Below are 25,608 nucleotides of genomic sequence, written 5' to 3' on the forward strand. Positions count from 1 at the left end.
GGGGGGGGGGGGGAGGTGAATGTTTTTCTTCCCCTTTCAAATGAATAATTTAACAGTTTATATTAAATATGCTGAGAAAGAGTTTGTATAATCCTTTTCAGGAAGTAGGTTCTGTAGATTCCTTTTGTATTTCTATTCCTCTGCTGAAAAATCACAATTACCACAAATTCCAAACTTCATGCATTCATGTGAGCACAGACACGTGTGCACTGACTAATATTTACAAAGTAAACTATATTTGCAATATCAGAATTAAACCTGTAATTTACTTCTCACAGGCACCTCAAAATGCAGGCATCTCTATCCACAGAGGAGATGAGCAAGGGTGTACAGTAGAGGAGAGGGAGACCACAGGTCCAAGTCATAAAAGAGGAATGTGTGGATGGGGACAGGGCCTGGTATGCAAGAATTCCTTATGCTGGTAAGTTACATGGACGGAGATGGAACAGAGCTCTAGGGCAGTCTGCCAAGGCTAGTGCCTTAGTGAAGAGGCAGTTGGCTCCTCTGCTGCTACCACCCTAGTGCTTTGCAGGGAGGCTGGCGAAAATACTCTGACGTTTTCCTCCTAATATATTAACAAAGTCACTGGTAAAAGCAGTGCCTGTAAAGAGTCAAGTGTCCAACTGCACAGGGTCAGGGTCCTTCACAGGCTGCTTCCTCTACTGCATGGAGCACTTCCTCTTTCTGCTTCTCCTCCATGTTGAATGTTGAGAAACAGCAATGTGAATGTGACCATCATTCTCTTTTTCTCCCTTCCTCCTCTGCCTGTCCTTTTTTTTTTTTTTTTTTTTTTTGTTAATCAAATGTGGTTTCATAGAATTGCCAGAAGCTTGGCGGCTGGGCTCAGCTGTGCCCTGTGGTGGGGCTGCTGTGGAACTGGCTGGAACCAGCCAGCACTAGCTGTGCGTGGCTCAGGGCAGCCCCAGCTTCTCCTCACAGAGGCTGCCCCTGTGGCACCCCCTCAAGGCCACCCAGAACAAATGGGGACTTGGAACTTTCCCTAGGAAACTTTCTCTATTCTTAATTCCCTCTAACAAAAGCCTCATGAAAGCCTAAAAAAAAAAAAAAAAAAAAGATCTCAATGGAGAAGAGTGAGGTAGACAATGAAAATTTGTTTAACTTCTTGTTGAAATGATTAGGATGCATAGAGCCATGTCTGGGAGAGTAATGGCTGTGAGTCATCTTCAGCAAGAATATATAACCAAATATAAGATGAAACCTGGCAGTTTGACTTTGTCCTCTTGCCTATTTGATTCATTTCCTAAATGAAACTGGAGACCTGCCTCAAGTTGTCTTAGCGGAAGCAGCAGCAAGGCTGCTGAGGGTGAGGAGCCGGTGGCCTGCTGCTAGCAGGCAGTGGTGGAGCAGGGATGGAGGAAGGCCTCCTGACCTTTCTGAGGGCTGTTTGAGTCCTTAAGAGTAGTGAGCAGCCATGCAAGCTCACTGTAGTTCCAGCAGCCATGAGATGGAAGCAGTGGGCAGCCATAGTCATCTTGGATAGGCTTGGGCCTAGAGTCTGTGGCCTGGACTAGCATCATTTGCTCTTTTGTACACTTGCTCTTTTCTACCTGTGTTTTTTTTTTTTTTTTTTTTTTTTTTTTCTTGGGTAGAACTCTAACTTGTGAATTTGTGAGAACTCTTTAATTTATGAGTCTGCAAAAACATGGTGGTATGAACTGACCTCAAATTTACCATACCAAATGTACCCAGTGGTGGGGTAAACTTATAGGTTTTTATACTACACAATAAAACATAACTTCAAAATATACTCCAGGTTTTCAAATTTTTATTTATGCTCCTAATGTAACAAGAAACATTTGTGTAAGATGTGGTGGAAGTTTATTTTATGCTTCTGTTTTTTTCTTGCCATTCTGTGCCACTTTCTTTCCACAGATTAACATGACAGGAAGCTGGAGCAGAGACAAAGAAATGCCTTTTACTTTTGGGCTGTTCTGTCACCTGTTTGTTTTTATTACTTGTTGCCTTTGGGTTTCTTTCTTATGATAATGGTGGTAGAAGATCATAGGGAGGTGAGACAACTTATGCCATTAAGTGGACATAGATTTGTTATGGATTCTGAAATTTTTGGCATTTTGCATGGTCAAGGATTATATTGGTTTAATTTTAGTCTTACAGACACATAAATTGACATACAGAAGGCAAATAGTGTTCAATGCCAGATGATTCAGAAGTGGGGAGAAAAGCTGCCTCATGTTTGTAGTCATATCTTAACTGAAGCATATATGTTGGAAAAAGGACTTCTAATTAAAAATTTAAATTAGAAATAATACAATTATGATATGGGACAAGATGGAGGTGGTATTTTTGACTTTGTGTTTGAGTGTTTGTCTGGAAAAGACAAAGCAAGACAAACAGGACAAGTCAGAGTTGGCTAAAAGGGGAAAAATGAAATGGGAAGAAGAATCAAAATTATTCTATTTATTTTTACATGATTCCCTCAGAATAAGACAATCCATGATTAAGTGAAGCCAGAATAAGAGCTTTGTAAATGGGTTTCTGGAAGGAATGTATGGGATGTACAGGACTCAAGATCCCACCTGTGAAGCTGGGATATTGTCTCTAAGTAGGAATTAATATAAGACCAGTTTTCACTGTGGGGGTATCCACAGTAACTTTTTTTCTTGCATTTTGTAGAATCTGTGCTCTACTGGTGGTATGCTGTAGTAAACACCTTTTTGCAGAATGCATCCTTCAAAGCACTCTAAACCACGAAGATTTTTCTTCTAGATGTTAAATGATGGAATTTGTCTGTTTACCCAAATTGTTTTTTTCTTGAATGATATGATGTTAATACAGTCTCTAATATAACATGCCTTAAATAGATGTGAATACAGTTTTCAGCAATAACCTGCTAATTTACTTGAGTCACATTCTCAAACATGTCAAAGTAAATAAAACTGTGTATCTTACACTAACTGTATGTGGAAACTCCTTAGGCTCTTCTTAATAGCTTTTCTCCAGGGCAATTTGAGAAATATCTGTGAGGGAACATGATAAATTCAGAATGCAAAAACACTGACTTGTGATCACAAAATACCTATTTTAGAATATTGCTATATGTTATTCTCTTATTTTGTATTATTCTGTCCATCACAGTGCGTGGAGGGATTTTTTTCTCTATCAGCCTGTGGCCTACAGTAGTTATTCAGCTAACTATTGGCATATGTTCTTGAAATAGTTGCCCAGAAGATGACCTGTAGACTAAACAAAATCTGTGGAATCTGTTGCTCTACTTAAGCAAACTAAACAACTGGTACTCAAAAAAAAAAAAAAAAAAAAAGAGCAACAGGTAACACTATAGTAAAAGGTTACCTTAGCTGTATTTTTTACTTGGCTGAGAGGGGAAAAAATGTTGAATGAGTTGTGTATTGGTCATATAATTCTCAATCCCTGATTTTGAAAGTAATTTAAAACCACGCTCATCTTCTAAAGGTGTTCAATTCTGGCTTTTAAAAACATCAAGTCCAAGATATTCCAGAATCAAATATTTTGATTAGTAATTCAGGTAACTTGATTTGTTATTTCAATATTGTAACAATGCTGGGTTATAGAGTTTAAAAACAAACAAAGCCCCCTGCCAATGAAGAAGTATTCTGTGCCACCAAGGAAGTTAGAAACAAGTAAAATAGATTCTCCAGATAACTTAGACAAAGCACAAAACTGAAGTGTAAAGGCAATTAGATATTTACTATTGGAATCTGAAATAGTTCCTCCTTATGTTTTTAAAAACAGATCTATAAAAAGTGAATGAATTGAGGTTCAAGAAAGGGCCTGTGACTGACTCAGGAGGGAGCTTCATGTAATATTGGGGAAAAGCGGTGGGGTCACATGCACAAGTCTTAGACTAGACGTTCTTTGATCTCATCTTGTTCTCATTGTTTCTTGAACAAGCATATTTTTTGGATTCTGCTCTTATTCCCGCAATTTCTTCATTTTTCCACAGATTTTTTTTGTTCTCCCATTTATATTTTATAGCTTTCTTTGGCTATTTGGCCTTCTGGCTCTAGTATCTCCCAAACTATCGTGACCTGTTTGATTAAAAATCTGTAGTTTCCCAAGGAAAATGTCAGCTGAAGACATTTGCTTGATTATGATATTATGATTGCTTTGAGTATTAAAATACTTCTTCCTCCTTTTGTTTACTCACTTTCTCCAAGTGACTGGAGATCATGCACACTATCTCCATTTTCCATGACCAACTATTTTCATTTCTAGGGTTAACATAGCCCTCACTTGAAGCCAGACCTAACCTCTAAGTAGATACCTACCTCAGGCAGAGTATCCATGTTTCAGCAAAATCTTGCTGCTGCTGCAGGTACAGGATATCAAGGTGTGTAATGTAGTAGTTGCTGTGATGAGTAACTTCTCACAGCAGTATCTGCCTGTATCTCATCCATTGGCAAGATCATTTCCCTCTCATTCAGAGGGAAACAATTTAATTTTGACTACATTTCTGAAGTGTCTTTTGCTACTTCTCACAAAGGAACATTGTCAGCTGTTGATTGGAGGCCTGGGGAAGGAACAGTGGTGGACAGGAAGGAGAAAAATGGCTTAGGAAGGAATGCTGGCTCTTCCTCTTGACATGTTCAGAGATTTTGCCAAGTTTGATGCTACTTAATCAGTTCAGATCAAATTTCACATGCTTTTTCTTATTCTGCACACTAGTGTATTTCTTGTCAGCGTGACTTCCACATATGGTGGAAGAGGAAAAAGACTTGGAACAAGTATGGGAAATCTCTAGGTTTTGGGGCTTTTTCATCATTTTTAATACTGTTTGAATGAAACATTTGGGTCTCACAAAGATTTAATGTTCACTTTTTTTCAGGGAACACCATGTGGACTGCTTGATAGTTTTCTCAGATGTTAGAGGAGCTTGAAGTTGGGATAAGTTAAAAAATAGTCTTTCTGCTTGGTTCAGCCTTTGGGGGGGGGGGGGAAAGGAGGTCCAGGATTCTGTTTATAGAGAGGGACGTCTTCCAAAAACAGAGTGCTAGTAGATCTGTTAAGTTTAATTTTTTTAATGAAAAAAGCTCATGTCCCTCCCTTCCCCCAGTATTATGCTTTAGTTTCATACTTCATAATAAATATCTCAGGGTACTCTGAGGAAAATCATAAAGAAAAGATTGCAAGAGTAAACTTAGTGTGTATGAAAAAAGATGGCTAGAAGAATATCCTCATGTTTTTCAAAGAAGCTGTGAACATCCAACTATAGCTAGCTTTCTTGTCTTAGATTGTGTGTATTGATATATCAGTGCAAAACATAAGAGCTACAATTTAACCTGTGACAATGGTATCTGGAGAACTACATGAAAGGTGGAAAAGAATGGGAAGACTGAAGGAAAGAGGGAAGAACAAATGATTTCTCTGGCATTTGTTGAAGAGGATCGGTTTAGGGGAAAGCGTAAAACCATTTCCAAGCTTATTTTCATTCTTCAAAAAGATTCACCTTTTAATGGAGAGAGAAATGTCCAGTGTAAAGGTTTCTTAGCAGAACACTAGACTTACGGAGTCATTAACTGTTGTTGGAACTGTGGCTCTGAGCACCACTGAGACCTGACCTGAGTGTCTCTGGGGCTGTGCCAGCTATGGCAAGAGCTGTATGAGCTGGGCCCTGGGCTACAGGATGGCTGCACTCCTCTGGCTATCTGCAGCTCCTTGCAGCCTGGCCAGGTGGTCAGGAACTCATACTGCCTGTGGCGCTGGTGGAGCTGTGGTTCTTGCTTAATACAAGTGAAGGCAGAGCACTAAAGTATTTTAGAACTGTATCACTTGTACTTGAGATCTCTGAATAATACATTTTGCCAGTTTTGACCCATGTCTTCACAGTAGTGATGCAATGCAGGGAGCTTTTTTTTTTTTTACGAAAATTAAGTGTAATTTAAGAGTGCCTCTTAAATTGATGTACTTTCCTTTCTGTTTTTCCTCTAAATTCCCTCTAATAAGGAAAAAAAACGCTCTGATCTAATGTACTGAGCCCATGAAAAATTGACTAAGCTTTTGAAGAACAGAGAAGTTGAAATACTAGATTTCATAACTTTGCATATTTTTGGAGGCAAGTGTTTGTGAAGTTCTGTCATAAAGCAAGGTGTCTTAAAACTTCATGTATTCATGTTTTTCTTCCACAGAACACTGCTTTGTTCCTGTTAGAAATGTAGATACTTGGACTTGGGCTTCTTTTCTATGAAGTACAGATTACTTAAGCTTTTCACTGGGTACTTTAATACTTCTATACAAGTAACTGCTTAATGCAAACTTCTGAACAATCTCATTTATGATTTTATTCTTATAAAATTTCACTTAAATATTTTATAATAATAAACTTGTCTCTGCCTTTATTGATATAAATTTTATATTTTATTGACTTTCTGACAGGATCACTGCAAAAGACAGACCTTTTGATATGTGAATAATCAGAACCTATTTGTTGAGAAGCCTGTATTTCTTTTTTTGGTGTTTGTTTCCTTTAATAAGAAAAGCTGGTACTCCTAGTGATATTTTTCCTGTTGCTTCTGACAAACTGAGTCACTTGTGTACTTTTTTTAATGAAAAGGTCACAATTTCTCTGAAGAATATATATTTTCTAACTTTCTGTGAGGTATTTTTTTCTGAGTAAATCTGCATAATTTTCTTTTCCTCAAATTACTTTCTAATCCCATGCCATGGGAAAAATTCTTTTAAAGACTGATGTGGAGAACTGAGGTGCTGCTAGCTAACTTTTCAATGTAGTATGCAAGGTTTATAGCCTTTGATACATGACAGATTGCATTTTTAATAATTCTTGCCATGTACTTAACTTGAGCATTTTGTAGTGGTTTTGTTTGTTTTCTATGCCTTATGGCAACCTGATTACCCAAGCTTATGAATTAGTCTTCCTCTGTTTGTCATGTCTATGGTTTCACTACAACATGTTCAGGCTACTTTATTTTTACCTTCATTTTTCATATGATGAATTAGATAATCACATAATGGATTGTGCTGACCTTATTTCAATTTCCTCAAGCATTTCAATATTTTATTAAATTATCCACTTAGAGATGTTTTGAAAACAGTGTCAACTTCTGTGATTAACTTAGAGGTCTTTTCCAACTTGAATGATTCAATGATCAATATAACTGTGTTGAAATCTTCATTTTTTTTCCATGTTAAATAAAATCAGGATTTCCCCCTTTCTCCAATGAACTTCTTAAATGCATTCCATAAACAGTTTAAGTTCCATTTCTTTGTAGATCATTGGTTTATAATCCTTAATTTCTTGTAGATCCAGTATTTAAGTTTGAATGTTATGACTCCATTCCACAGTTCTTCAGAAATGGTGATTCTTCCCTACTCCACCATCAGCACTCCAAATTGTTGATTTGTTCTGTCAGCTCAACATGTTTCTGCTAATTTCCAATGTATGCTTTCCTCAGAAATCACCTTTTAATTACCCAAACTGTCAACTTCAGGGGAATTTAAATATATATATATATATATATATATATATATATATATACAAATATTTATATATATATATATATATATATATATTGGGAGGCTGAATTTAATTGCTCATTAGAAATTTTCACTTTGCCCAACTAGAAAGATAAATTTTTGCATTTACAACTATTTAGATGAAATGGAAGTATGCTATGGAGGCCTTTCTAAATGGTTTAGGGAACAAAAATTTTACCCAGAAGGTATTTCTGTCAAGAACCAATAGCATATAATTAGTAGCCAAAGTGTAGAAGAGTTTTCCTCTGATATATATCTAGCTATAAAGTGCTGGCTTCTGTCTGGAAATTCCATTTTATTATGTAATATATTTTGGAGCAAATCAGCAACTACTGAGCCAAGACACAAGTGGTACAAGAAATGGAATTTTCATTACTGCTGAACTGCTGCTGTATCTTTCAACTGCTTTAAATAAATCATTGAAAGGAAAAAAATGTATGAATAAAATCTGGTACCTTCTTTAAAAAAAAAAAAGAAAGAAAGAAAAAGCATATATGAACCTGATTGCTGGTAATCTTTCTCTTTAGAACATGCTTGAGGATTTAAGAATTCTAGGAGTGAAGGTTTAGTCCCTTCATGTATCTCCCATCTGGGAGAATCCCTACAGAATAAAATTGATGACAAAAAACTTATGAGGATCTAACTCATTTTTTCTTCTTGCTTTACTAGTGAGTATATTAGTCCATGGAGTTGGCAAACAGTCAAGTTAGTCTGTAAGTTACAAAATACTCATTTCCATCTTTACCAGATTCCGCTTCTTTGGTCTCTAGACAGATAAGAATTCAGAGGAAACATCTCTGTATTTGGGTAGGAGCATGGTTGTACACAGGCACATGGTAGTCATAATATGTTCTAAACATTCCTCTGAATTAATTTGAGAAACTGAACTTGCAAAACCCAGGTGAGCTTAACATACAGTTACTGCAGAATGAGCTTGGTCATGCTTAACCATTGAAAAACCCCTTCTATGAGTAGTTCATCAAGCATCTGCAGTTCTTACTGTAATTATAATGGGCCTAATAAAACAACCTCATTAGCAGTGTAGCTAAATGTAGTGACTGTTTTTTTCACACATCTCTTGATATTTGGTATTTTTTGTAACTCCCCCGAATGTGTTTAAAAAAGTACATGTAGACTGTTTCACAAGCTCACTCAAAGTGAGAAAGCAGTGAAATTCATGAGAAGCCCTATAGTAGTTGAAGATGTAGCCCCACATTGTCAGGAATGCCTGGAAACACTGGTCATAACAAAGATGAATCTATTGGAGAAAGCTGTCAGTGGAGAAGCTTTCAGAAGAGAAACTGTCCTGTGAATTAGTCTCTACATAATATCTTTATTCACACACCAATATCTTTAACAAGAAAGTTGCTTATATTCTATCACATTGCACAATTTAATTCTAGAATTCTAGTGGTCTGCTGTTCCAGAATGAGTTATCGTGCTCCTTGGGCTGGATTAGGACTCGATGTCATTGTCTTCCTGCTTATGTTTTGATTTTAGCTGTTAAACTGAGATGCAGAAAAGATGGAGCTAGGCTTTTCTGAGGTGCACAGTGATAGGATGAGAAGCAATGTGCAGAAGTGCAAATCTATGTATGTGTATATGTTATCAAAGTCTCACACATGTATATGTTAGGTGCCAATTCTTCTTATGACCTCTGTGACAAGTAAAACAAGTAAAGCTTGTGGGGATTAGAGCATTGTTCTACTTTGCCTCCCTCCTGAGGGAGGAAACCTACAAGTCCTTAATACCATGCAATCTTCAATTTTGTTAGTGTAATTGTCTTTACAGCTAAGAATTTCCATGCTGCAGATTAAAAATGAGCTATTTAATTGTATTGTGGGTATGAAAAGCAAGTTGCCTTTTTGGCATATTGTAGAAGGTTGAAATGCTTTATTGTGGCTTTTTTTAGTCTTCTCATCAGAGAGTAAATCCAGTTCTTTCAGTCTTTCTGCACCTTGAAAAGCTTGTTCTTTTTTGCTCCCTTCTAGTTTCTCTCCATGCATCCCACATGAAGTGGGATGCCCAGAGTGGGAGATGGCCTTTTGGCTAAGTCTTGCCTGTGCTCAGTAAAACAGGAAGACTTCATATTGTGGTATATGCAGTATCCCTGTACTCCAAATAGGGTTTTTTTTTTTTTTTTTTTTTTTTAAAAAAAAAAAAATCCTCAAACTCTGACGTACATTGCCTGTGATTTTTACTGTAATTGCAGTTCTGAAAGTTTCTCAGTTCAAGTTGTTGATTTGCATCTACATGTAGCATTTTATTTAAATAAATTTTGAAATTTTCTTATAATTGTTCTCAATTTTTAAGGTGTAGAAGTCTGGCACTTTCAGCTGTGCAAGATATAGATCCATAGTATTTGTGTTCAGAGCTATAACAATGTGAGTTCAAATTCCCAAAGGAGCTTGGGTATTAGCTTGTTTTGAATTGCATCAGGAAAAGATTGGTTTCTGGCAGCTGATTAAATTTTCATTCAAATAAAAACCAATTGTGTGTGACAGAAATGGAATAATGTAATAATGCATTGTCTCAAAACATCTCTTAATGGTAAAGGTCCTGTCTACAAGTAGAAGCCAAAAACAATTTCACTGGACTCAAAAGTCACCCTTGAGTGTGATTAGTTAAACCAATACAAACACATACGTGAATCATTTGTAGGATTGTTTTGACTTTTTACTATGAGTTTAAAAAAAGTCTTATCTGCTGGCTTGCACTTGTATTTATAGTTGTATTCAGGATGTAATAAAATCATCAATTTTTACTTTACTTTAGATGGGAACTAAATTAAGTTCTTAAACATTTATTTTTTATTCTAGCTACTTTTTCTGGTTTTGCATACTAAAATGACTAGAGGGATTTTTAGCAGTAAAGCTAAATATTAAACTTTTTGCTTGCTTAAACTTTTTGTTCTGACATTCAAATAAAAGATTAAAAATTGTATTGCAAATGTTGCATTTTTCTTTAAAGTTTGTTCATCTGCAAATGGTCACTTTTTTTCCAAATAGCGCTTTTTTTTTTTTTGCATGGAGGATTCAGAGTTCATTTCTTCTGATAACCCAATAGACAAAACCAAAACAGTTATGCTTGCAAACAAAGAATTCACTTTAATGAAATGCCAACAGTCATTGTAATTTATAGTTTGAATTTAGGATTGCTAGTTTCCCAAAACAATGGGTTGTGTCCCAGAAGGATATTGTTATCAGGTCCTTGTTGGTAAATGTCTTGCCATATGTAAATGCTCCCATTTTCTTTTGGGGGTTGTAAGTAGTCTTACAATGTTGTGAAATAACAGCTCAAAACAGTACAGTAATGTTACAGAATTAACTCATGCTGTACCTTCTGTACTTAAAGTGTTTTCTAAGGTTATATTTTAGGTGGAGTAGTCACAAACTTTCCTTTCTGATAGGGAATAATGTCAATAGCTCTGTTTGTCATCCTATGTATAGTAGCAAGTTGAAAGGGAAGTCTTCCAACCTACTGCATAATAAGCACATTTTCACTTTTTTCTTCCTGACCTGCCATCCAGTTGTTGGAGGAAGAAAGACAGACCTAACAGGAGGAATAAAAAAAAAAAAAAACACACCTACAACAGGACCCAAAGGGATCAATTTTTCATATTTATTTTAGATTCCTGAAGTTTAATTTTCCAGACTCAGGCTCCACTGGAATCCACTGGTACCACTGGCAAGGAGTTCAGTTCCCTGGATAGGTTTTGTTTGCTTACCCAACCCACTTTGATTTTTTGGTCTATTGCTTTTGATTCCCTGCCTACTGACAACATATCAGCCTGTTTCATTTCTAAAGACAAACCCAAATAAGCACTCTAGCTGCATGGGCGAGACAATCAACTTAGTGATGTCCTCTGCATTTTGTACTTTTCTTTTGTCAACAGCCGGGTAAAATGTTTTGTGAGTTGGCTGATGTGTGACCTCAGTTATTTTCAGTATTGGGATCTGTCTTCCTCTAGTCAGAAGTGTAGTATTATGGCAAACCTTCATATCCTCTATCCTCTCAAACACTAGCTGAGATTCTCTTGGGTTGGAGGCATTGTGGATGTGAATAGCTCTTAAAGTAGGTATCAAGATAAAGTATACATCAAGAAAATGAGACAAAGGCATGAGGTTCTAGTATGCAAAACTCCTTCTGGTGATGCAACTCCTGACTTTTTAAAATGTTGTTTCCCCATGAAGAAAAATCAACAAACAAAAAGAATACTAAGATTTCTGAAAGAGCTGTATGTGACTCCACAGCTGTAGTCTTCTGACCTCTTTCCTGATGGGAACAGAGATTCCCACTGGCAGATCTCATGTTTTTTCAGCTTCACCTCAAGAGGGAGAAAAAATTGTTGTGTAGAAATCAAATCTTAAGAAGAAAGACTATTCTGAAATCCTACCTGAGCAACACAACTTGTATTTGTAACAGAATTGAACAAAGCTGTCTGCTAGTATTAGCTATATTTGATTTTTTTATTCAAGTGCTTAGAAAGCAAACTCTGTTCTTTCCTAGTGAGCTAAATAGTAATAATGCGTGGAAAATAAAGTTGCTCAAATGTTAATCTTTTCCCTTAGGGAAAAGAAAGCATCAATAGTTAGCAGGAGATGCAAAATGTATTTGACCTCATAATGACCTTCTGCTGGAAGGAACAGCACTTTTGTTTGTTTGTTTGTTTTTGAGGGGGGAAAGAAAAAAAAAAAAGGAAAACCAGTGCTACATAACTCTTTAAAACAAAGAAGATGCATTTACAGCAAAAAAGTAGCTTTTTCAAGTAAAATGTTGAAAAGCTAGTGTAACACAACTTAAATTAAACATGTCAAGTGATCTTAATGTGCCACTTGTGAATACTGATGAGGGTTTGCTATAGATGCTTAAGCAACACTGAATTCAGGGTAGCTGGAAACTGCGGTCTTTGAAGACAGAGGTTGAAATAGTTTTCTTGGAAGTAAAGAAACTGGACAGGTTTTTGAATGTTTGGCAGCTACTCCTGTATAGTCAGCTACACCTGCATGGCAAGCCCCAGGAATATTTCAAAGGTCCTCAGTACTGTGGGCTGTATCTGTATTGTTGAAGAAGGAACACTTCCCAGTTATCAGGTGTGGCTGCACTTTGATCCCACCAGGACAAGGCAGGAAGGTCACAATTCTCTGCCTAGAGGAAAGCCATGGGGAAAGACTATGTGGCCATGATGGTATGTTGGGATGTACTGAAGATGGAAGGAGATGGTCTGCTTGTGGTGTCACTTTTCTTTGCTGCCAATGTGACTTTCCATGAGCTGCATGTGAATAGTTCCTCCATGAGGAATAGACCCCAGTATCAGAAGTAGGAAGGGACTCATTTTGATAGAACAACTCTTGAGATTCAAATTGAGCTAACTGTAAATTCCTTAATCTGGTGTGCACTGGAACTGGTTTCATTCCAGTGAAGTCCCATTCTGAAAACACAGCCTGGTGTCTACCAGCAAGATGAAGCAATTTCTCAGCATTTTACTCCTCTAACACACCACACACCAACAAGTGGCTTAAGTTCATCCATAGGTAGTTGGATAGTCAGTGTAGTTTGAATGAATTTTTTTGCTCAAAAAAGAAATGAGTAAAAGACCTAAATTAACTGTAGCTGTAAAATAGCAACAGAGCAACAGAAATACAAATGGTACAAATCATTGAATTAAATTATGTGCTGGTGAAACTTGGGGCACTGCTTAAAGAGCAGTGCTGTTGTCTAGTGCAGTGCTATTTATTTGGCTTGACTGACTGGTATAGAAGTTGTTAGCAGTTGGCATTGTGCTGGTCTCATTAATAAGTTTCCTGTACAGTGGTGAAATATACTTATCAGATGGAAGATATGTACCTGGTATGTGACATGAACTCAGCAGATAACTTCTTGTACTATTTTCTATTTGGTCTGAAAAAATATTTTCCTTCTGAACTGACAATAGATTTCTTAGCTTAGTAGTTCATTGGAAGATGGAATCTAGCTGCTTGAGATTTGAACAGTCAAAAGCACTATTGCTTAAACTACAGCTTATGGAGTATTTATGGGTGAGTTGGATAATTCTGGTAACCTATTGTAACCCATGATACACTGACAGCAATGTCTCTTGCTGGAAAGACTCCAGTGGCTTCCTGTCATGTACTGGCTGCAGGTCTGTCTGTGGGAGGTTGGCGGTCTGGCCAGGAGGCAGTCACAGGGCTCTAGGGAGTGACATCTCTGGGGAGCTGGCTGTGTTTATTTGCTCTGGCATCCTATTTTTCACTGTTGGGCCAAAGAGTTTTGGATGTTGGCTGAAAACAGTCAAGCAGACTGAGCAGATCTGTTGCACATAGGTAGGTTGTATAGCCCACTAACCAGTGTGTCTCGCACTGGTGTCACATGAGTGTCATAGCCTATACTAATAAAATGAATACAGCTTGCCTGCACTACCAGAGGTGTTAGGTACCACTGTTTAAGTCCAAAATCTATAGCTTTGATTTATTTATATGCCAGAGTTATATATTTCTTCTAATTAACCTGCTTTCTTCAAGAATATAGAGTACAATAATGATTACTAATCTGTGATTCAATGGATGCACATTGCTGTAACAGAATCAGAAGCTATCTAATTAACCCCTTGAATATTTTGGAGTGTGTTCATGTATAGAAATTTGACAACGGCTGAAGTCATCAAAATTCCTACTACCCATGCTACCCTTTATTCTTGGATGAAGAGCAGTTTAGATGTTAAGTCATCAAATATCTTTTTGCCTTTCAACCTTTTTGTTCTTTATTAGTAGAGAATATTATATATTTTTTTAATCCTGTAGTATAATTATGTTCCCAAGGTTCAGGTCATTCAGATTCTTCCAAGAAGAAAGCTGGCCAAGAGTACATCTGGAAACAATGTTAAAAGCAGACAATTTCTGTATGCTGAACTATCTGTAAAATCTGGAAGTTGAACAGAAAGGGCTCACACCTCTTGTTCCAGTAGGGTAGCAAATGTTTCTGAGTTGCTTCTGTAATAATACCCATCACTTGAACTACTGTCAACAGTAAACTGGATATTTGTTCTTTTTTATTATGAAACTTTTAATAATGGGCTGCCCTTACAATTACAGTGACTGATCTTTCATATGGCTGTATGACTCTGCCCTGTTCACTTTTGGGAGATACAAATGCAGGAAGCCAACTTGCCCAGACTTCAAGGATCTGCCCAAACCCAATTTGACTTGTACTGAAACCTTATTAAATAATTCTTCAAATGCATCAAACATTTTGGTGTTTCCTGGGAGCCCAGTTAAATCTTAGGGATGGGGGGAAAGCAATAAAGGTAGAAAAAAAATTACTGTTTCCTTTAGTTCTTTCATCTATCTGTAGACTAAGATGGTAGATCTAAGTATCTCATGTTTTATCTGTCCATATTGCACTCACTTACCTTTGGGATCTTAATTTCCTTCCTACTTCCTTTGCTTTTGGTTCTGCATCAGGACGCTATCCAGTATTACATTTCTAACAGGAAGAAAGAATTCAGCAGATATAAGAGATTCAAAGAAAAATATTTTCATACCACTCATGTTGTGTTTATAGATGATGTTATAAGCAGTTTTTTCTTTTAACCCATTCTATAAAAAGTGTGCATAAATATAGATACATAAATAATTTTAGGTTGTTTTCATGGTATAAGTAACTATTCTGCAGTTTTATAGAACATATGTTGATGTATTTTATTTTTCATTTTTGTGCTACAGCCAATAACAGTCTAGTGTGGGATATATACAGCTCCACAGTCTTTTTCCTAGATTGTGTCAGATTTCTTAGATTCACAGTTCAATCCAATGAAAAGGATGTGTTAGATTGGTTTTTACGAACATTTAAACTAAAGTCAAATTTTAAAATACAAGCTATTGGCCACTACACTGACTGGAGGCCTGGCTAGGCCTCTTCTATTGCAGGTGCTTTTCTCTCCTGACTACTTTTTCTGGCAGACAGACTATTTTGCATCAGCCATTCCCATTTTGCTTTTTTCGACTGTTTAAATCCTTAACCTACATTCCCTATTGGACTGTAACACTTCATTATTTCTGCTTTGTCCCAACACTGCACACTTGGCTGTTATGCTTTGCCCAGATCAGACTTTTGAGAGGAGAGGTGCAAAATTAATAATTTAACAGTCTATACCAAAAATTACACTTGGCCACTGTATGTAGCACTACTTATTTCCAGCTTTTCTGTTCAGACATTTTTTAATTCTCTGAATTAATGTTTCACAAAGTGGTAGAAGAGTTCTTAAATCTTTCTACCTGAGAGGTTATCTGGTTTCATCTAGTGTCTGAGTCTGAGCTAGTCACTAACTTTCTCATGAAAATTCACTCCAGGGGTCATATTCTGTCTTGGCAGAAAACATCCCACACTAGTCTGTTTTTCTCATTAAAAAAAATAATCATGTACTTTAGCAGCCTTTGTAATATCTGTCAGGCGGCACTATGACAAAATGTTTGAAGGAGCTGTTTAGAAGAGAAACAAAATCAGATAAGAGGTAAAGGGTGGGGTTAAACTCTAGAGATATCATTCAGAGGAAAAATAAACTGCCAAAAAGATATTTTGCAGACAATTATTTCCAGGACATGTGGGCTATTTGACTTTACAAAACTGACCATATTAGAAGTAAAGAACACTAATACCAGGAAGATCTGAGAGAAGCAGACTAGGCTAATAATTATGCCCCCAAACTTATTTCATTTAGTACTTTTGCTCATCATGGTCTTTTGTCTTCTCATGGCCATCATACTTGATCTGTTTTTTCCTGTTTGATATAAATATTAATATTGGTTGTCCTTTCTTTTGCTACTGGGAGGACAGCAATACATCAGGAATAGGCACATTGCAAGTAAAGCCTCTTGACAATTGATGACAAGATGTCTGATTCCTTTTTAGCCTTTTCTCCCTCTCATATCCTGAACTCCGTCTTAGCTGAGCTTTCCACCTAAAATATATATATATATATATCTTTTAATTGACTTTATTGGCTATCTTCTGAGGTGTTTTGGTTGGTGGTTTTTGTTGTTTTGGGTTGGTTGAGGGGTTTCTTTCTGCAGTAAACTCTCTGCTTGGACACCCTAGGTTTTTCCATTCCAATTAGTGAGCTTGGACTAGTCATGCTGGAGAGACCATCTAGCCTAAGAGGATAATGTGACTTTAGAGACTTCAAGAAATATGCTAGGATATATCTAAACAGCACTGAACCTCTTTTTCCTTATGAACCTTTTTTTCCTTAGAGTGAAATTCTCTTGGGTTTCCCAATTATTGTAATCTCACAGGTTGAGTAGAACAAGCATGAATATATATTATTTTTCCCTGCTTAAAGAAAATCCTAGATTATTATATGGCTCAGTTAGCTAATATGAATAGTTCAGATAGGAGTTTAAAAGCCCACAAAATTGAGTACTGCTGTATTAGAGAATTACACTCCTTAATAAAGTTAGACTTACAATGTTAGACTTCCTTCATGATGTCTGATTCATTGTCATAATTATGTGGTTTTTTTTACTTTGATTGGAACAAAATAGTTTTCCCAGGTTAAGTGACAAAACACAGCTGTTTAATTTTTACTTCTACTTCAACTCTGTGAGCTTTATAAAACTAAGTACAATGTCATTATCCTTTCAAAAAGTAATCAGCCAACAAGATACAAAATAATGAGTTCAATAAACTTTTTGTTAACAACCAAGTTGTAATCCTTGTCATTAAAGTAAGAGTAAAATGTTCTTTAACTTCCAGATGGGGCAGGCTTTCATCTCAACTGAAATTAGGATGTGAAAGTTAGATTTTCCATTGGCTTGGTTAATAATTATAACCTAGATATAAAAATGTGTGTACAGATATAAAAAAGTGTGTACACTTACCTTTATTATATCCTGGCTTGTGTGCTGTCTCCTTCACCTGCAAATACACAATATAGTCCAATTTTGAGGACAACCATATAGTGTTTATTGATATGCTGGGTACAGCAGCATACAGCTGTACAGCCGTCTGTGCTGATGTATAGGCTTTATTTGCTGCCAGCAGTATTTTATAGAATAGAATCATTAAGGTTGGAAAAGACCTCCAAGATCATCCGGTCCAACCATCCCACTAAATCATGTCCCTAAGTACCACATTCAACTTCTCTTTAAACACCTCCAGGGATGGTGACTCCACCACCTCCCTGGGCAGCCTGTTCCAATGTCTAACCAATCTTTCTGAGAAGAAATTTCTCCTAATTTCCAACCAGAACCTCCCCTGGTGTAATTCTGAGGCTGTTCCCTCTTGTCCTGTCACCAGTTATCTATGAGAAGAGGCTAATACCCAGCTCTTCACAATTTCCTTTCAGGTAGTTGTAGAGAGTAATAATGTCTCCCCTGGGCCTCCTCTGGACTAAACAACCCCAGTTCCCTCACCTGTTCCTCATGGGACTTATGTTCCAAACTCTTCACCAGCTTTGTAGCCTTTCTCTGGACATGTTCCAGGGCCTATATGTCCTTCTTGTTGTGAGGGGCCCAAAACTGAACACTATACTCAAGATGGGGCCTTGCCAGAGCTGAGTGCAGGGGGGCGATCACCTCCCTGGTCCTGCTGGCTTCCCTGGTCCTGCTGGCTACAGCATTCCTGATACGAGCCAGGATGCTCTCATCCTGCTGGGCCACCTGGGCACACTGCTGGCTCATGTTCAGGTGAGTATAAAGAAGAACCCATAGATCCTTTTCCTTTGTACAGTTTTTGAGCTGCTCTGTCCTGAGCCTGTATCATTGTGTGGTGATGTGGCGAAAGTGCAGGGCCCAGCACTTAGTAGCCATGTTGAACATCATCCTATTGGCTTCTGCCCATCAGTCCAATCTGTCCAGGTCTCTCTGCAGGATCTTCCTACCCTCCAACAGACCAAGGCTTCCCTGCCAACTTGGTGTCATCTGCAAACTTGTTGAGGGTGCATTCAATTCCCTCATCCAAATCATCAATAAAGATATTAATAAGGATGGGCCCCAACACTGACCCCTGGGAAGCACCACTCATGTCTTGTACACCATTCCAGATGAACTTACATATCATCTTAGACATTAAGGCAAATATATGAGCCAAAATCTTGAGATATTTAATACTAGTGGCATCCAGAAAGATCATTTGTTATTCATGTCTGTAGACGGAAACTGCTTGCTCCTTGACCTTTAAAATAATTCATTGTGGTAAGCTAGCTGAATCTCACTGAGTGTGAATGCAAACATTTATTTGTATTTAATAAGAGAATTCCATTAATATTACCAGAGCATCTCCAAAAGTGTTTTTTTTGTTTTCTTTTTTTTTTTTTTCTTTCCCCAAAGGGATGTATTGCTTTTAAGTCACTTTCTCATGTTGAATAGAAAAATATGGAATTTTCAAGTGGTGCTATTGGTAGCACTCAAAGAATTTTTAGTAGTAAAGATACTGTTTTACATGTCTGAGAACAAATTGAACAGTATTTGGTTATAGAAATAGAAGGATTTTTATTTTTATTTTTTTTTTTTTTTTTGTGGGCAACAAAGAAAAAGTGAAATTGGACTTAGCATATTGTGACTTGCTGGCTTAGAACATCAATTACATCTAGAGCATTTTTCTTTTTCTCCTCAAAGCTGTTTATTTTGTGTGTTAAAAGGACAATAGAAAAATACAGTGAAAAAACATTTTTCTCCTTTAGCAAAATTTTCCATTTTTGTTTGAGCTTTTTTGATTATGTTGATACTGGCAACAGCAATGCTATTTTTTGAAATCTTCAGTATGTATATATAGTATGTATACATATCATGATTCATGCATGAACAGAGTCCAATCCACTGCTAGTTATTTATGTCTCATCTTATGGGAAAATGAGTAAATAAATGTAGACATGGGAAAAACTTATAGTAATGCACTCCTTGTGAATGTTCAATGTGGCTTTAAAATAATGAAATAAAGCTCTCAAGGCAAATGGGAAATGTAAAAAAGATTCTTGCTCTTGTAAACACAGGTGTCTGAGACACTATACAAATTTTGAACTGTTTAGAAACTTCTAAAGTAAAATCCCCTCAGGAGTTAGATTTAGTTATAGGTTCAGGAGCTATATATGGAGTCTCAAAAATACACAGGGTTGCTCTCAAAAAGCACAGCATTGCCAGCTAGTTCAGGGAAGTGATTGTCCTGCTCTACTCTGAACTTTGCAGCCTAACCTTGAGTACTGCATGCAGTTTTGGGCACCACAATAGAAGGGCATAAAACTACTAGGGACTGCCCAAAGGAGGGCAGAAAAGATGATGAAGGGTCTAGAGGGGTTGTGTGAGGAGTAGCTGAGGTCATTTAGTTTGTTTGCCCTAGAGAGAACACTGAGGGAAGGCCTAATGGTGGCCTACAGCTTCCTCACAAGGGGAGCGGTGGGGTGGGCACTGAGCTCTGCTCTCTGGAGATAGTGAGAGGACCTGAGGGAATGGCATGGAGCTGGGACAGGGAAGGGTCAGGTTGGGTGTTAGGGAAAGGCTGTTCACTGAGAGGGTGGTCAGGCACTGGAACAGGTTCCCCAGGGCGGTGGTCACAGCAGCAAGCCTGCTGAAGTTCAAGAATTGTTTGGACAATGCCGTCAGACGTGTTTCAAAGATTATTTTGCTAATACCTCATTTTCCAGATGAAATTTCTGAATGTTTTATCTGCATTAGCCCAGTTCTCAGCAGCTTGGAGTTAGCTCTCTACAAATGCAGAGGGCAGATAAAAATCTTAATTCCTGTAATTCCTGCCTTGCGGACAGTTTACTCAGAGATGCAGGGAGGCACCTACCTAGACCTATTAGGGATGTATAATCCAGATCTTGCCCTTTCAAGCACAGCTACATTGCAAAGACCTCCTGTCCAACTCCTCCTACAGTTTAGCGTAACAATAGTGGTACTCATGTAGGAAGAGAGTGCTTTCCCCATCTTCCTAGGTGTGTTCATCTCTTTGCCTGCCTTGCAGAGAGCGTGCTGCCACTATAACCTGTTCTGTACTGATTCAGCCCTTCCACGCCTTGCTCCCCTCCAGACAGCTTTCTAAATTTTAACCTTTCTGTTTAATGATAAACCCGCACTTGGTCATTGCAGTGGGCACTAATGTCCATACATCTCACATGAGAATATATGCTTGAATTATGTCTGAAGAAGAATCTGGTTGACATTTCCTAGGTAAATAACCTAATAATTAAGTAGTAAAATGGAGGGACATTTTTTCATTATTTTTTTGGCCTGTGCAGGTGACACTTAGAAGGAATGTGGGGGTAGCTTTTACTGCAGCTACGCAATTTCCAAAAATTTGGTAACATAACTGTTGAATTAAATTATAAAGCAGTTACCTGCATCTCATGAACATTTCCAGCTATTTTAGGTCATTCTAACCCCAAAACCTCAAGTTAAGTAGCTTTAGGAAACTTTCCCATATATAGGAAAAGCGTCTGTTTTGATATATTTTTTTTTCCTTCCCCCCTTAGGCAAGGCTTTAAGAGGGTGGGGAAAGCTGTTGGCCTTCACTTCAAATAAGGTGAACATCTGCTGTAGCTCTCAAAATGGATGTATATATTTCTGTAATGTATTTCTGTGGCTGTTTTTGTGCAGTAAATATATGATTATGTTCTGTTTGTATTGTAATCATCTGTCTTCCTCTCTCCTTTCAAGAGAACGCCTCTCTCTTTTTAACATTTGTTCTTTCATAAACCCGCAAATGACAACCTAAAGAATAACTAAATATTCACTCTGGCATAGCCAATGCCTTTTTTTTTTTTTTTTTTTTTTTTTTTCCCAGATGAGGAAGCTTATAATGAATTCAGCTCTTTAAAATCTACTTGACCCAAACCAGGCCTTATTATTTCTTATCTTAATTAAAGTGTTATTTCAAAGCACTCAAGTTATTTAATTGTTTCTCTCTTAGTATACTGCTTTATGAGTATTTATCATCTTAAACAGGACTCCCTGGAAGTCTGTAGTTCCCGTAATACATTTAAGATTTGCAAAATCTGGAGATCATGGTGGAATAGTAATGTATTAACTTAAATTACTTTAATAACACCAAGACATAGAAATAGTAGTGTTTTCATGTTATTTTTGCAATGTTCCTAAAACTTTTTTAAGTTGATTTTTTTTTTCCAGAATTAACATTCTGAAACTATTTTCTTTTGTCATCTATATCAGGATGGAACAATTTAAGTGTTGAAATTCTGGAATTTCTTACATGATCAAGATTCTCGGTCTCACTCCAGGTTTTGAGTGTTGTTGCTAATATGCCAAATCTCAAACGTTCAATATAAAAAGAAAATGTGAATAGCAGTAAGCATTATGATGGATTATTTATTGGGTACACTCATGAGCTAATTGATGATAAAGGAATTTGCTAGATTAAATTTAATACTTAAGGAAATAAAATTGAACACTCAACAAGCTAAAAATGAATATAAATACATACATACATCAGACTGAAGTAGTTATCCATTAGGCATAGTACAGATCAACTGTAGGAAAAGAAACATGTATCAACAAGGCTAAGTAACCAATGTATGGTATGCTTTCAGTTCAGACCTTTAATGTATTTGATCACTTTGACATTGTCAATTTTTGTATTTACTAAATACATATATATTGTCCTACAATATTTTTAGTCTTGTAATCAAATTCTGTACTTTAAAGGATCTGTGAAAGAGTGCTGAATCATTTTACTTTGGGTAAAGATATTTTTGTGGTGATAACTTTTCTCACTGTAAGGAATTTTTATTGTTCTTTCCAGTTTTCATACTGAAAGTTGATTATACAGTCAGATACAGAGAGGTTTTCCATGTTGTCCAATAGAAAACAAGCATCCGAATGGTTTTCAAGAGATGATGCAACATTTTGCTGCCATTTTGTGCCATTGAGAACATTTTTTCTGACTTATGCAAATAAACATTTAATACTCTCTCATAGAACTGCTCTTACTTTTCTAAACTTTCCAAGCTAAGAAAACAGCTGCTAGCGGATGCCAGTGCTGCTTCTGAATTCTGTACAGTTTGACTTATGTTACTAGTGAACCTGTTTAAATAGTGTTCCACGGGCATTTGATCAGATAAAGAGAAGCCAACTGTTGCAACCATACAACAATCCAAAATATGTGGGAAAATGAGAATTTTATTTTATTTTTTCCAAAGACTTGACTGAAATCAACCAAAGTAATGGAAAGATTCCCTCTTATTGCTCTATTTTGAAGATTTTGACAATAGGACATCAAGTAGGAATATATCATGAATACTTCTAATTTCCTCTGTGAACAATATTTTTAACAAGTTATCTTGAAATGATGTGCCTCATGAATGCTGATGTACTTCAAATATAACTATTCCTCTAGCTCCTCTGACTCCTGCTGAAGGTGGTGTGCAGATATGTTGTAGCAGATGGTGCACAGTTCAAGAAATTACAACCTTTATTTGATTTTCTAGAAGCAGGAGGCTAGAAAACCATTTGTTTGAGGTTTAGTGGATTCAATTTAATATAAATATAGAACTACACCTTTCAAATCTACAATTTTCACCAACTAATCCTAGTTAAATGCAAAGGACTACTTCCTTTTTCAAGTTTAATATTTAGTAACCAATAATTTAATACACAAGATGCTTTACTAAGCAGAAATACAACTCTATACTTTTATTTGGCAAGAGATTTAATGCTAGCAAATGAGCTTGAGGAGGTTCACCTGGGCCTTTTACTTTCCAAATAACAGCAAGCAGATACACAGTTTTGTAAAACACAAGTCTTCAGATAAAAAAGAATCACTATGGAAGAGAAATTTAACATAGTTATACCTAAAACTTTACTGTAATTGTCATTAAGACCAAGAAATGTAGTCTTTATAGAGGCTAGAATTATAACTTTGTATAGCATTGGCACATATTATTAGATGAGGCTAGCTGAAAGATTACCTCATACCAGTCTTCTACTAAGTCATATGTTAAAATATCTTTAGAAAATGCAAAATGTAGTGTTTGGAAAGAATAATCAGAAAACTATCTGAACAGGAACTTGGCAAAGAATGCTAATAGGGGTGTTGCTATTTTTCTGTTACTTGGGAAAACCACCTAAACTTATGGTGTGAGAAAGGTATAACATCTATCAATAATGGTTCAGCAGAGGAGAACATTAACCTGTTGGTATAGAATTGCACGGTAAAACAAATATTTTATTGTGAATCGTTGATGTGCAAATAAGGGAGTGAAAGTGGAATTTAATAGTGACTATCCTACTGAAATCTGTTCCTTTGTACTTGTCCTTCTGACGAAATTACAGTTCAGTTTGTGTTCTGTCTTTGTTACTGATACAACACAGGAATGTGAGTTTGAAAGGGTGTCTTTAAATGGTGTCTTGCAATTCAAGGGTTAAAAGAGCATCTACTTAATCATAAAAGCAAGTGATAAATATTCAAATGAGAACATAGGTTTTGTAATAGACACATTAAAATGGTTGTGTGAAGCACAACATGAGTATAGCAAAGCAACCATCTACAAAAATGTGTTGTAAGCATGATGAACAGTGATGAAGTACAGAATTACATTTAAAAACATAATAAGCAGCACTAATTGGTGCTACTGCTAATAAAATGACAGTTCTTTAGTTTCCACAAATTCAAATAATAATAATTAGGTTAATATTAGAATAAATGAAGAAAGAATGAATGTCAAAATCCTTGACAGAGCTGGAATCACAGCAAGCAATCCTGCTGTATTGAAAGTTAAAGAGCATTAAGAAGTAGACATAGTAGATTTCAGCAGGACAAGTTTATTTTACAAAGCAGGAGGTTGTGCCTAGACTGGAGCATGTGCCTAGATGGAAATGTGTGTGATGACATAAGTTTGCAAGTGGAGTTGTATGGAGGGGGATATCAAAGACTTAGCTAATTACTTTACAGAAATCCTTAAAAGAGAAAGGTAGCAAGGAGATAGTATGTCATGCTGATGCAGATACAAGCACATCATTTAATGCATGTGATTTTTAAAAAAAGTAAATGGAAAATCTGTGTACAAAAACCTTAAGTCAGACTTTCCGCAGGAGAACATTAGAAGCTGCTGAAGAAAGACATATTGCAGTTGGCACAGTTAAAAAAGCGATCACGTGTTGGCAGTCAAATTTATTATAGGTTTATATAAAAAAGAAAAGTCATCCAATATTATATTATGGCATGAGATCTCTCAACATGAGAAGGTTTGTTAAAGAGAGCTGGTGATGAATTATTCTTTGTTCTTTAACTACAAAATGATAAGAGCACTGTTTAAATTACAAGAAGAATATTTAAGTTATATGTCAACAAAACTAAGGAGGGAATCCCAGTTAGGAAAACTACTATGAATACCTTGAGGGGAAATCAACACTGCAGCCATGCTACCCTTTGAGACTATGCTGCCTTTCACATTTGGGGAAAAGGCCAGACAAAACTTCATTCCATGCGTAACTTAATGCTTCACTGCACTAAGGCCTGAGTTCTGCAAAGGTCTCTTAAAGTGATATATTATTCTGATATGAAAAGAACTGAACAGATCGTGTCCTGAAATGCTTCAAGACCTCAGCTGTCTTTGTGGTAGGTTTATATTTCTGTGGTTTCTGTGCAATATTACTTCAGCAGCTAACGATGTTGTATGTAATATTTTCGAGATGCTGGATGGATTGGAAGCAGTAATAGATGGTCTACAGCTTGTTTTTTTAATTATCAGCAGCAAAAAATAAATATGAAAATGAAAATCTAAAGACTACCCCATGTTTCACGTAGCTGCGACTTGAAGGGTACCTAAGAAGTTTGCTTATAAAATCAAGAGCAACCAAGAGCATCCAATTCTGTATGGATCTAGGCTATGTCAGCTTTCTTTAAATTTCAGGATATAATTTTGCTACAGTATTCTTAAATATTCAGTTCCTTACCAGCTTATGGCAAAATACTGTCTTTGTAGTGACTAAGTGTTAAGCCAGATCCAAAAAGGGTGAAAAGCTTATGTATGAAGAAGTATCCTAGAACATAGGAATCTACCCAGCCCATTTAAGTTTCTAAACAAACTAATCCTCACTTTGTCTGAAATAAGTATCTTAATTTTTTTCTTTTAGGACAGTGCAGAAA

General features: G+C 36.6%; 1 long non-coding RNA gene across 1 annotated transcript in view; it reads left to right on the forward strand.

The window, feature by feature from the left end:
• Nucleotides 1-23,729, forward strand: part of LOC118170606 — a 33,912-nt gene extending 10,183 nt beyond the window's left edge. The window contains exon 3 of the long non-coding RNA XR_004752797.1: nucleotides 21,633-23,729. This is a non-coding gene — a long non-coding RNA (uncharacterized LOC118170606). The remainder of the gene's footprint in view (nucleotides 1-21,632) is intronic.
• The last annotated feature ends 1,879 nt before the right edge of the window (nucleotides 23,730-25,608 follow it).

The sequence above is a fragment of the Oxyura jamaicensis genome, chromosome 8 (assembly GCF_011077185.1).
Source record: "Oxyura jamaicensis isolate SHBP4307 breed ruddy duck chromosome 8, BPBGC_Ojam_1.0, whole genome shotgun sequence".
Lineage (NCBI taxonomy): Eukaryota > Metazoa > Chordata > Aves > Anseriformes > Anatidae > Oxyura > Oxyura jamaicensis.